The following is a 14,098-nucleotide window of genomic DNA, read 5'->3' on the forward strand; positions in this document are numbered from 1 at the left end:
TTAGGTCTCGCTGAGCCCAGAGCATGCGCTGGTTCGGAGAGACATTTTGTATGTGAGTTTTTTAAGTGCTGCTGGCTGGCCTAGCTCTTGCGTGCACGTGAGCGTGCACGCGAGCAGCCACCATGCGCTAGGCCAGCCAGCAGCACTCAGGACAAATCTCCTGTAATGGCCAGTGAGGGAAACATCCATTACAACGCAGTCATTACAACAACCTATCTTTACAACGCAACTGTTACAACACAACTGCCCTTACATCGAATGCCATTACAATGCATGCCATTACAACGCATGTCACTACAACGCATGGCAATGGTATGCATTGTAATGGTAAAAATGTGTTGTAATTGCATGCGTTGTAAAATCCTGCAATGTGATGGTAGTTGCGATGTAAAGACTGTGTTGTAAAAGCATGCATTGTAATTGCATGCGTTTTAACGTAGTTAGAAGGCGACCTCAGAGGAGCCCGGAGGGGGCCCTGACTATCCTGAGACCAACCCTCGAGGTATCGGTGCCGGGCACTGGCGGGAGACTCCTCAGGGGAGGAATCTCGTATCTAGGATCGTACACTCGGCACCACACGACAAAGAGACGCCACACCGTGAGTTCTTAAGAACAAATCTTTATCAAATCGGAGTTGTAGGATCTTTATGATCAGCAAGGCAAGTATATACAAATAGAGCACGGGCTCACAGAGTCTTGGGGGGGTAGGAGGTAGCGGGACAGTCTTTGGGGATATGGATCAAATGCAGGAGCGTACCCGGCGCACAGCTCACAATCCTCGAGCTGGGGGATACGCTTGTCGTTGTCGGGGTCCGGTGGCGCACACCCACTCAGGGAGACCCATCATCCCTAGGTGGGTCTTGCGCTCGACTTGTTGCCAGGGGGAACTTTCCAGGTCGTTCCCCAGGAGACAGTCGACTGACTGGGAGGTTCTCACTGCGACTTTCAGTTTACCGATCACCCCTCCCCATTCAAAAGGCACCAGGGCTATCTTACACAGACTTTCCGTATTGTCAGCGGAAATTACCGGGCAAAAGACGTTGGGGAGGACCTGGTCTTCGTTGACTAAATGACTGAGGACACCGGTGATGCTGGCCCCGGTGTCACGAAGGGCCTCTACTTGGTGGCCATTGATCGTTACGAGCAGGGGAGTCTGTGGGAGCCGCGAGTCACTCAGCAGGGCTCAAGCACAAGTTCGGAGGTCTTACGATCTTCAGGGAGCCGCGAGTCACTCAGCAGGGCTCAAGCACAAGTTCGGAGGTCTTACGATCTTCAGGGAGCCGCGAGTCACTCAGCAGGGCTTAAGCACAAGTTCGGAGGTCTTACGATCTTTAGGGAGCCGCGAGTCACTCAGCAGGGCTCAAGCACAAGTTCGGAGGTCTTACAATCTTCAGGGAGCCGCGAGTCACTCAGCAGGGCTCAGGTGTTTCCAAAGGCGAATCTGCCGGATAGTCCCAGAGCACCCCTTGTTATAGGTCGACTCCTCTTTGATGTCCGGAGTCTGTGCAGGCAGGGGTCACTTGTCGGGGTTTCCTGCCATTGTCTTTTGATCCTTTCAGGGCCGGGTCGGGAGGAGTCCCAGACACCCAGCAGGCGTAGAGCCAGCCCTCGGGGAGGCCGGAGGGCCGATCGAAACCCACCTTCCCAGGGGAGCCCAGAGGTGCGATGGAAACTGCTCCTCCCTCTCTCATCCCAATGGGAGCGCAATGTCCTCCAGCCGGAGTGGCGCCTCTAGGCCAGGGTCGCGCTGGGGCCGGGCGGCCATCATGGTGTATGAAGTGGGCACGCGGGCCGGGTGTGGCCAAAAGGAGGACGGCCACGGATGGGGAAGTCCGGGTCGGGTGTTTGTGTGTTCGGGGGGAAGGATCGGCTAAGCCGTGTGCTCGGGGGCTGCATGAGGTGCATGGGTCAGGGTATGTGGTGCGGGGACAGGGATGGCCACGCCACGAGGCCGGGTCTAACAAACGTCATATATTCGCCAGTGAGGCCTAGGAAGTCTCTCGCCTCTGTTTGGGTCTTGGGGTGTTACGAAACAACAATGGTTTCAATTTTGGCCTTGAGGAGCTGAACCTTGCCACCTTCCATTTGGAGACCCAAGTAGACCACTGAACCCTGGCCTATCTGGCACTTACTGGCTTTGATAATCAGGTCTGCACTTTGCAGTGCCTGAAGCACTTCCTGTAGGTGGCACGGGTGGTCCTCCCAGCTAAAACAAATGTGTGCAATGTCATCTAGAGAGGCAGCACTGAAGTTTTCCAACCCAGCCAGGTCCTGGTTGAACAGCGACTTAACGATGGCAGGGGCATTCTTCAACCCAAAAGTGCCCTTCTGGGGTAGAGAACGCAGGCATCTCTTTAGCCCCCTTGGTCAAGGCGATATGCCAATACCCAGACGTTAAATAAAATGTGAACTTGCTGCCTCTAGACGATTTATGAGCACATCAATTTGGGGGCGAGGTGTGCTTCAGTCTTGCTGTCCACACTGAGCCCACGGTAGTCCACAGAGAACCAGAAGTTCAGGTGTGACACCCGGAGGGGCAGCCTTGAGGACCAACACTGATGGGCTGGACCAAGGGCTGTTTGAGGGCTCAATAATCCTAACATCAGCATCTTGGAGATCTTCTCCTTAATGCTGGCCCTCACCTTGTAAGGAAACCTGTAAATTGTGTTCTTCACAAGTGTGCTGTCCTCAGTATCAATATCATGGGTACACCATGTAGTGAGTCCTGGAGTAAGTGAGAAAAAAGAGGCAAATCTCTCTGTTGGTCTAGGGTCAGTGTAAGGGAGAGGCTGACACCTTCCACTGACCCATCCTGCTTCCTGGAGGAAAGGAGGTCGGAGAGAGGTTCACTTTCCTCTTCTACCCCATCGTCAGTACCCAGCAGCATGGTAAGCTGAGATCTCTCAAACTGGGACCTAAGGCGTTTGACATGAAGGACCCTTAAAGGGTTCCTGGGAATCTTGCAGTCACCAAGTAGGTGACATCACTCTTGCACTCCTTCATCTAATAAGACCCGAGCCAGTGGTCTTGCAGGGCCCTGTTCTCCACAGGCTCTTTCACTCACACTGTTTGACCAGGCTGAAACTTGACCAGAGTGGCAATCTGGATATGCCACAATTTTTTCTCATTTTGGGTGGATTCCAGGTTCTGGGTGGTAAGGAGTGGAGACTGTGTAGGTTACTCCACACTCCTTCCAAAAGGCCTTCATGTCCTCTGACATGAAGTTGGCATCCCGGTCAGATACCACCTCCTTGGGGCAACCCACAGGGGTAAAGATCCCCATCAGTGCCATGGCTCCTGCGGGTGCAGGCACAGTCCTTAGAAGAATAGATTCCATGTACTAGATGGCCTGGTCCACCAAGACAAGAATGAATCTGTTGCCCATGGCTGTCTTGGGGTCTAGGGATGCAATGATGTTGATGCCCACCCTATCAAAGGAGGTACCAATGACAGGAAAAGGTTGCATGTGGGCCTTACACCTCTTCCCTGACTTGCCACTGGCCTGGCAGGTAGGACAGGACCTGCAGAATACATCTGAGGTCTTCCTCATTTGAGGCCAGTAAAACTCGGTGACAAGCATGTCAAAGGTTTTTCCTGCCCCAGATGACCTGCCATGGGAACATCATGAGCCTACCCCAGTAGGAAGGCTTTGCAGCACTGGGGGACCAGCAACACATGGGTTGCACCAGGATCAGGAGCCTTAGGCTTGCTATACAGGAGACCATTCTCCCAGTATGTCAGAGGTGTCACCAGCTGCTTGGGTCTCAGCCTGCTCCCAAAGACCCTCAAGAGTAGGGCATTCTCTCTGCACCTTGCAGAACTCCTCCCTGGCGGGACCCCCTTCCTACTGCTAGTTGGCAAGCTCAGGCAGGTTTCCCAATTCGGCCACCCTCCCCTGTAGGTTTCTGGGTGTCCCCCTCAGGTTCAGCCTTCTCCCGGATGGTGGGAGTCTCAGGAGGTGGGTTTCCTGCAACCCTTGCCCTCCCTCTTCTTGGCAGGCACCTGGGCCATTCTTCTAGGCTCCAGTTACTCCTAACCACCCTCTCGGACTGCCATAGACTGTGTGGTCAGGCACACCCACTCAGGCAACCACATCATCTCCAAGTGGGGCCTGAGCTCCACCTCCTTCCAGTTACCTAGTAGACAATCCAAAGGCATGGATGGTCTTACAGCTACGCTAAAGGAACCCGGGACCCCCCCCATTCAAAGGGAAGCAGAGATTCTGGGTAGTGACTCTCTCGGTTGTCAGCTACAACAACTTCGTGGAACACATTAAGGGCTTCCTGCTCTGAGGTTATCAGATGACATATGACAGTTGTCATGCTGGCTTTAGTGTCTCTCAGAGCCTCCACCCTCTGCCCATTGATGGTGACCCACTGAATGTACTTCCTAGTATTACTAGGCATGTGAATTCTTTGCACCATCTCTCCATCACCCAGGACACTAGGGTAACCTCTACTCCGTCCCGCACACTAACAGGGACAATCTCCTCCCCAAGCGCTATACTAGCCAACCCCAGTGACTGCCCACCGGTGGGGGCTGTGCCTGCTTGGGACACTTGCCCTTCTTGTTGGCACCAAAAGCACTTAGGGGGTGCCTTCCCTCAAGAACCACTGTCAAGGAACCATCTCTTTTTCTTCTCAGTATGGGGATGGGAGTCCTGACCTGAGGAACTAGTTTGGGGCCCTTTAGAGAACTCCTTGCTTTTATTTGTATCCCCCTGCCTTTGTCACACGCCCTGCCCACCCTTGTGGTTATCCACCCCAGATACCTTCTTGTGGACCCTGGTGCTGACCCTTAGCAAGCTCCTTGAGGTCAGAGACTTTACTTTCAATCAAGTGTTGGCGCAGATCTGGAAAACAAAGACTGGACGTGTGCTCTTTTGCAATCAAGTCCTTCAGCTCCTGATAATCCTTGACTTCAATGCCCTTCACCCAAACATCCAGTGCCTTGTAAAAAGAATCAACACAATCAACGCAGGTCTGTGGGGTCAGCTTTTGACTGTCCCTGAACTTCTGCCTATAATTGTCTGGGATAAAGCCATATTTCCTGAGAAGGACCTCTTTTATACTTAATCCTGTTCTCCTTCTCTATGGCCAGTAGGATGCCCCTTCCACGCTAGGCATATGCCTTAACAGACTAGCTCCCCTATACTCCACAGGGATGCTGTGCATCAATAAGGAAATCTCATAAGCTTCAAACCACTTACCAAAATCATCTCCCACCACAAAGTCAGGCTCGAGCCCTTTACAGATTTGGACCCTCTTGTCAGAGGGCACTGAAGAATTGCTGCTACCACCACCCCTGGACTCTGCCTTTCTGGCCTTGAGGAACAGCTCCTCTCACAAGGCAGGTGCTCCAAAGCAATTCTCTCTTCCATAGCCAGTTTATTTTGTTCTTTTCCATGGCTAGCCTTTTTTCCTCTAAGGCTCTTCCTCCAATTTAATTTCAATTGCCCAGCTCCACTGTGAGCTTCCTCTCTTCCCACCTGTCCTCCCAACTCCTGTGAGAACAGGCTCCTGGAAGACACACTGCTACCTGCCTTGAAAGTGATCTCCAATCCTGGGAGTAAGTTACCCTCCTCCTCAACATGTCGCAGTCCTGACCCACCCTCCTCCTCAACATGTCTCAGCACAAGACCCTATTGTGGGTCTTGCCCCATGTTAGAAGGCGACCTCAGAGGGGCCCGGAGGGGGCCCTGACTGGCCTGAGACCAACCCTCGAGGTATCGTAGCCGGGCACTGGCAGGAGACTCCTCAGGGGAGGAATCTCGTATCTGGGATCGTACACTCGGCACCACACGACAAAGAGACACAACACCGAGAGTTCTTAAGAGCAAATCTTTATCAGATCGGAGTGGTAAGATCTTTATGATCCGCAAAGCAATATATATACAAGTGGAGCGCGGGCTCACGAAGTCTTGGAGGGGGGTTAGGAGGTAGCGGGACAGTCTTTGGGGGGAATGGATCAAATGCAGGGGCGTATCCGGCGCACAGCTCACAATCCTCGAGCTGGGGGATACGCTTGTCGTCGTGGGGTCCGGTGGGACCACGGGAGTCTGTGGGCACTGCGAGATACTCAGCAGGCTCGAGTACCAGTTCGGAGGTCTTACGATCTTCAGGGAGCCGCGAGTCACTCAGCAGGGCTCAAGCACAAGTTCGGGGGTCTTACGAACTTCAGGGAGCCGCGAGTCACTCAGCAGGGCTCAAGCACAAGTTCGGAGGTCTTACGATCTTCAGGGAGCCGCGAGTCACTCAGTAGGGCTCAAGCACAAGTTCGGAGGTCTTACGATCTTCAGGGAGCCGCGAGTCACTCAGCAGGGCTGAAGCACAAGTTCGGAGGTCTTACGATCTTCAGGGAGCCGCGAGTCACTCAGCAGGGCTCAGGTGGTTCCAAGGCGAATCTGCCGGATAGTCCCAGAGCACCCCTTGTTATAGGGCGACTCCTCTTTGATGTCCGGAGTCTGTGCAGGCAGGGGTCTTGTCACCTGGGGGTCGCTTGTTGGGGGTTTCCTGCCATTGTCCTTTGATCCTTTCAGGGCCGGATCGGGAGGAGCCCCAGACACCCAGCAGGCGTGGAGCCAGCCCTCCGGGAGGCCGGCAGGTCGATCGAAACCCACCGTCCCAGGGAAGTGCAGAGGTGTGATGGAAACTGCTCCTCCCTCTCTCATCCCAAGGGGGGCGCGATGTCCTCCAGCCGGAGTGGCGCCTGTAGGCTAGGGTCGCGCTGGGGCCGGGCGGCCATCTTGGTGCATGCAGTGGGCACGCGGGCCCGGGGTGGCCGAAGGAGGAAGGCCTATGGACGGGGGGAAGTCCGGGTCGGGTGCGTGTGTCCTGGTGGGAAGGATCGGCTAGGTCAGGGGCTCGGGCCTGGTGTGAGGTGCAGGGGTCAGGTCTGACTATGTTACGAGGGCCGGGTCCAACACGCGTCCCCCCCCAGCTGAAAGCCGGAGAGAACTACCCATCTTCTTGGGGGTTCTCTTCGCTGAGGCGGAAGAATCGGGAGAGGCCATCGGCGTTGGCGTGATCCGTACCAGGGCGATGTTCCGCGGTGAAATCCATCCCCTTGAGGGAGATTGACCACCGCAGAAGCTTGGGGTTTTCTCCTCGCATCTGCATGAGCCATCGCAAGGGGCGATGGTCGGTCTGGACCCTGAAATGGGTGCCGAACAGGTAAGGGCGTAGCTTCTTGAGGGCCCAGACTACTGCGAACGCCTCGCGCTCGATGGTACTCCATCTTTGTTCCCGGGGCAACAGCCTTCGGCTGAGGAAGGCCACGGGCTGGTCCAGACCCTGGTCATTTACTTGGGAGAGGACGGCCCCGATGCCATGCTCGGAGGCATCAGTTTGTACCACAAACTCTTTGGAGTAGTCGGGGGGCCTGGAGGACGGGGGCCGTACACATGGCCGTTTTCAGGGCATTGAACGCCTCTTGGCAGGCAGGGGACCACTGTATCTTCTTGGGCTGCTTCTTGGACGTGAGTCCCGTGAGGGGACCGACCAGGCTGCCGTAATTCCGGATGAATCTCCGATAGTAGCCCGTGAGGCCCAGAAAGGCTCGGACCTCTGTTTGGGTGGTGGGGGGGTTCCCAGGCTAGAATGGCGTCGATTTTGGGCTGTAGAGGGGCGACCTGCCCGCTTCCGACCTGGTGCCCCAGGTAGGTTACCGAACCTTGCCCAATCTGGCATTTGCTGGCTTTCACGGTGAGGCCCGCCTGGCGTAGGGCGGTTAGCACCCTCCGGAGGTGTTGGAGGTGCTCACTCCATTCGGAACTAAAAACTGTGATATCGTCGAGATATGCAGCGCTGAATTTTTCCAGCCCGGCCAGGACTCTATTTACCAGTCGCTGGAAGGTGGCCGGGGCATTTTTCATCCCGAAGGGCATTACGCGAAAGCGATAGTGCCCATCCGTGGTGGAGAAGGCGGACCGCTCCTTGGCTCCCTCTGTGAGCGCAATTTGCCAGTAGCCGCAGGTGAGATCGAAGGTGCTGAGGAACCGTGCAGCTCCGAGCCGGTCAATGAGCTCGTCGGCTCGGGGAATGGGGTGGGCATCGGCTCGGGTGACCTTATTGAGTCCCTGGTAGTCCACGCAAAAGCGGAGTTCCGGGGCGACCCCGGGGGCGGCTGCTTTTGGGACCAGGACCACGGGGCTGGCCCAGGGGCTGTCTGAGGGTTCGATCACGCCTAGGGTCAACATTTTCGAGACTTGGCTTGGATACAGGACCGGACCCGATCGGGGACTCGGTAGGCTCGGTGTCTCACTGGTGGGCTGTCTCCGGTATCCACGTCATGGACACACCAGTCGGTGACCTTGTGGACCAGGGAGAAAAGGTCTGGAAACTGCCCTAGGAGCTGGCGGCAATCCTCACGTTGCTGGGGCGTGAGAGACGGGGAGAGGTTCACTCCTCCTACGGAGCCGTCCCTCTCCTTGGTGCATAGAAGATCCGGGAGAGGATCCGACTCTTCTTCGGACCCGTCGTCAGTGGCCAGTAGGAGGCTCAGCTCTGTCCGCACAAAGTGGGGCTTGAGGCGGTTCACGTGGAGGACCCGGAGGGGGTCCCGGGGTGACTGGACGTCTACCAAGTACGTGACCGGGCTCTTTCGCTCAACTACTTTGAAGGGCCCGGTCCATTTATCCTGGAGAGCGCAGGGTTTCACGGGGGCCATGACCCACACCAGCTGGCCCGGCTGAAACTCTACTAGTGCGGCGTTCTGGTCGTACCAGCGCTTCATCTCCTCCTGACTCGCCTCCAGATTGGCCTCTGCCAATTCCTGGAACCTCCTAGTCTGATTGCGGAGGGTCAGGACGTAACGGAACACGTCTCGGGGGGTGCCTCGGGGTGCCGCCTCCCACTCTTCTTTGACCAGGCTGAGGGGCCCCCTGACGGGGTGCCCGTAGAGTAACTCGAAGGGGCTGAAACCCAATGATTTCTGGGGAACTCCTCGGTATGCGAATAGGAGGCAGGGGAGCAGGAGGTCCCACTTACGCCAGAGGGGCTCTTCCAGGCCCGCGATCATCCCCTTCAGAGTCCGGTTAAACCGCTCTACCAGGCCGTTTCCTTGGGGGTGGTATGGGGTGGTGAACTTGTAGGACACCCCGCACTGTTGCCATAAGGACCTCATGTATCGGGAGATAAAGTTGGTCCCGCGATCGCTCACGACCTCGCGGGGAAAACCCATGCGGGAGAAGATCCCCATCAGCGCCCGGCCCACCACGGGGGCCATGACGGTGCGCAGGGGAATGGCCTCAGGGTAACGAGTGGCATGGTCCACCAGGACGAGGATGAACCGGTGCCCCTGGGAAGTTGGGGGGTCCAGGGGTCCCACAATGTCAATCCCGACCTGCTCAAAAGGGGTACTGACGACAGGGAAGGGCTGGAGGGGAGCCTTGCGCTTCCCTCCACTCTTCCCACTGGCCTGGCACGTGGGACAGGACTTGCAGTGGGCTTCTACATCTGCTTTCATCCTAGGCCAATAGAAGTGAGTCACGAGGTGACTGTATGTTTTGTCCTGACCCAAGTGGCCTGCGAGGGGGACGTCGTGGGCCAAGCCCAGGAGGTGGTTTCGGAAGCGTAGTGGTACCACCAGCACCCGGCCGGACCCTAGCTCCACCGACTTCTGTTCGCTGTACAGAAGGTCATTCTCCCAATAGACCCGGTGCGTCCCCGTCTGGTCGCCTGCGGCCTGGGCCTCTGCCTGTTGCCAGGGCCCGACCAGGGAGGGACAGGTAGCCTGCTCTCGGCAGAACTCCTCTCGGGAGGCGCCCCCTTCGTGGCGCCACTGTGCTAATTCGGGCAGATCGCCTAACTCGGTGTCTGAGGTGGAGTCGGAAGGCGGCGGGTCGTTACTGGCGAGCGACTCTTCCGGTGGGGGGATGTGGGGGCCCTCGGCTGGGACCATCCCATCTTCAGGGGTCGGGGCGTCGTCGATGTCCCTCAGGGGGGTCAGTCGAGCCGCCATGGATCGAGTGGTGGCGCACACCCACTCAGGGAGGCCCATCATCCCTAGGTGGGTCTTGCGCTCAACTTGCCCCCAGGGGGAACTTTCCAGGTCGTTCCCCAGGAGACAGTCGACGGGCTGGGATGTTCTCACTGCGACCTTCAGTTTACCGACCACCCCTCCCCACTCGAAGGGCACCAGGGCTACCTTACATAGGCTTTCTGTGTTGTCGGCTGAAATGACAGGGCAAAATACGTTGGGGAGGACCTGGTCCTCGTGGACTAAATGGCTGAGGACACCAGTGATGCTGGCCCCGGTGTCGCGGAGGGCTTCTACTTGGTGGCCATTGATCGTGACGAGCTGGCCATATTTCTTTGTGTTAGAGGGCAGGAGGCTCCCAGGGACCATCTCCCTATCCCCTAAGGACACTAGGGCCATAGCGGCTGGTTCCCACTCCTCGGCCTCCTCAACCTCCTCCCCCAGGGCTACATTGGCTATCTGTCTAGCGGAGGGTGCTGCCTGGTTGGTGCGTGGGGCCATGGGGCATTCAGGGTCGTTGGCGTAATGCCCGGGCTTCTGGCAACGGAAACAAGTGATGGTTACCCGGTGCCCCCGTCTCAGGGGGGGGCCGGATACAGCTGGTGGGGGTGCCGGGAAAGGCGGAGGTTGGGACTTCGGGGGACTAGTCTGGGGCTCTCTCTGCCCTCCCTGGTTTCCCCCCCCTCTGGCGGGGTGGTCCCTGACTGGCTCGGGGGTACTCTCCTACAGGGCCCCGGGAGACCCGGGTGTTGGTCCAGCGATCCGCCTCGACAGCCAGCTTTCTCGGGTCCGTGAGCTTGCTGTCGAGCAGATGCTGGCGTAGTTCCACAAAGCAGTTGGCAGCCAGGTGTTCCCACAACATAAGGTCAGTTAGTTCTTCCAGGGTGGTTACCTTGCTGCCCTTGATCCACCCATCGAAGGCACGGCTGAAGAAATTCACATATTCCACCCAGGTGGTACCCGGGATCTTCCTGCAGTCCCGGAACCGCTGACGGTACATCTCCAGGGTGAGGCCGTACCTTGTGAGTAGGGCCGCTTTCATGTGTTCGTAGGAGGTCTGCATGGAGGTGGGTAGGTCGAGCAGGGTGTCTCTCCCTTCGCTCAGGAACCGTCCCCATAGCCCAGCCCCCCAATCCTTCTGCGGGACCCGATGGGAGGTCATGGCGACCTCGTAGGCCCGAAACCACTGCTGAATGTCATCATTCTTGTAATATTCCTTGACCACATCCTTGGGGATGTGGACCTTCTGTTCTGTCGGGGCGGCCGCCTCCCGGTTCCCCGGGGGCCGCGCTTCTTCGCTTCTTGCTTTCAGTTCTATCTCCTTCAAGCTGCGTTCATGTTCTAGTTGAAGTCTCCTTCCCTCGTGTTCTCGTTGGAGTTTCTTCTCCTCCAGTTCTCCTTGCACTCGCAACTGTTCTACTGCTAGCTTTTTCTCGGCTAATTTCAATTCGCCCTCAATTTTGAGTTTGGCTAATTCGAGCTCGTGATGGCGACTTTTTTCTCTGTCTGCGAGTTCCTCCGGGGATAGGCCCCCGTCTGGTACGAAGCCTCGCACCTGGTTGCTGCTGCGTTCTCCTTGGGAGGGTCCTGCTTCGTCGTGGCGCTCCACCGCTCCTTCTGGGCGGGAGGCTCCAGAATCCACCCAAGCTTTCAGTGCCTTTTGCATATCTTCTTTGGTGTTGAGACCAGTGGTAGCGATTCTGAGTTCCTTACAGAATTGCTTTAGTTCTCTGTGAGTGTACTCTTCCAGCTGTTCCACCTGGAACACGGTGCTGGCGCCGTCTTCTACGAGAACCACGGCGCTTCCTTCTGCCATCTTTGTCGGTAGTGCGTCAGCCGTTCACGGTACGATCTCTAGATTTATGGGCCCGAATCCCACCGCTGCCACCAATGTTAGAAGGCGACCTCAGAGGGGCCTGGAGGGGGCCCTGACTGGCCTGAGACCAACCCTCGAGGTATCGTAGCCGGGCACTGGCAGGAGACTCCTCAGGGGAGGAATCTCGTATCTAGGATCGTACACTCGGCACCACACGACAAAGAGACACAACACCGAGAGTTCTTAAGAGCAAATCTTTATCAGATCGGAGTGGTAAGATCTTTATGATCCGCAAAGCAATATATATACAAGTGGAGCGCGGGCTCACGAAGTCTTGGAGGGGGGTTAGGAGGTAGCGGGACAGTCTTTGGGGGGAATGGATCAAATGCAGGGGCGTATCCGGTGCACAGCTCACAATCCTCGAGCTGGGGGATACGCTTGTCGTCGTGGGGTCCGGTGGGACCACGGGAGTCTGTGGGCACTGCGAGATACTCAGCAGGCTCGAGTACCAGTTCGGAGGTCTTACGATCTTCAGGGAGCCGCGAGTCACTCAGCAGGGCTCAAGCACAAGTTCGGAGGTCTTACGATCTTCAGGGAGCCGCGAGTCACTCATCAGGGCTCAAGCACAAGTTCGGAGGTCTTACGATCTTCAGGGAGCCGCGAGTCACTCAGCAGGGCTCAGGTGGTTCCAAGGCGAATCTGCCGGATAGTCCCAGAGCACCCCTTGTTATAGGGCGACTCCTCTTTGATGTCCGGAGTCTGTGCAGGCAGGGGTCTTGTCACCTGGGGGTCGCTTGTTGGGGGTTTCCTGCCATTGTCCTTTGATCCTTTCAGGGCCGGGTCGGGAGGAGCCCCAGACACCCAGCAGGCGTGGAGCCAGCCCTCAGGGAGGCCGGCAGGTCGATCGAAACCCACCGTCCCAGGGAAGCGCAGAGGTGTGATGGAAACTGCTCCTCCCTCTCTCATCCCAAGGGGGGCGCGATGTCCTCCAGCCGGAGTGGCGCCTGTAGGCTAGGGTCGCGCTGGGGCCGGGCGGCCATCTTGGTGCATGCAGTGGGCACGCGGGCCCGGGGTGGCCGAAGGAGGAAGGCCTATGGACGGGGGAAGTCCGGGTCGGGTGCGTGTGTCCTGGTGGGAAGGATCGGCTAGGCCAGGGGCTCGGGGCTGGTGTGAGGTGCAGGGGTCAGGTCTGACTATGTTACGAGGGCCGGGTCCAACACCCCAATTCCTCATCATCGTCCAAATCTTCCTCCTCATCATTTGGGGATCTGTTGGGCCTCTGCCCCTACCCTCAAGGTGCTTTGAAGCTCTACCTTTTCAGTGCTCCTCTTAGCAAGCAACCTCCTCTCCCGAGAAAACTCCTTTTGCTGGGCCATGGTGTAACTGTCGAGGGTGGCCAGCTCGAACTTCATCTTTGCAGGTGGGGGCCAAAGACACAACAGCCAGGTAGAGTAAAAACGAATTAGGAAAAAGCAAAAAGGCCAATCAGGGAGAAATGATTTGAATTGGTCTTAGATATGGGATGTTAGTGTAAACCAAATTATGGCATGACACTGCACAAACACAATCCCTAACCTCACTGCTGATCATCAATGCTAGAAAGTGTGCTCCTGGTAGACTGTAGTGTGAGTCCTGGCAAAGCAGTAACCACAATCCTAGTCAGGGTAAGGCACCACCAATCCCCAAATTAACCTGTGCTAACCCACTAGTAGCTTGGCACAGAGCAGTCAGACTTAACTTAGAGGAAATTTGTAAAGTATTTGTGCAACACTTCAAACAGTAAAAACTGTGAAAAGACCACACAAAAAGATCCCACACCAGTTTCAGTTAGAAAAACAAACAATATTTTAATAAACAACATGGAAGTGTAAGGATGATCATGGGAGAGGCTTTTCACATTTTATGCATTTGCTGAGCCGGTGCTTTGTCACATGAGCTGATTTTCAAAGCTTTATTTTTAACTGTGAATATTGACCCAGCAAGTCTTATTATAATGAAGGTGTTTGATTACTGCTATTGTCCACAGTGAGTTTACTGCTGATGCAATATCTAATATAGCATGCAGCTGTTTTTAATGTAGTGACACCGTGACAAAGCTAGTAGGCTTGATTTATACAATCAATCAATCAATCAATCAATACATACCCTTACATTGAGATGTTGCATCTGGCATAGGTGTGGTTAGTGTGGTAATAGGGTTCAGGATCTACTATGGGTGTACTGTGATATGAGGGTGCCACCAAAGGCATTTTCATCTACCTGAATGTATTTATTTGTAAGTTAGGTGTGTGTGTGTGTGTGTGT

The 14,098-nt window shown here is 56.0% G+C and overlaps 1 protein-coding gene across 2 annotated transcripts in view; it reads left to right on the top strand.

Moving 5' to 3' along the window:
• Positions 1-14,098, top strand: part of LOC146808991 (sialic acid-binding Ig-like lectin 9) — a 228,264-nt gene that overhangs the window by 99,357 nt on the left and 114,809 nt on the right. The window lies entirely within an intron of this gene.

The sequence above is a fragment of the Triturus cristatus genome, chromosome 7 (genome assembly GCF_964204655.1).
Source record: "Triturus cristatus chromosome 7, aTriCri1.1, whole genome shotgun sequence".
NCBI lineage: Eukaryota > Metazoa > Chordata > Amphibia > Caudata > Salamandridae > Triturus > Triturus cristatus.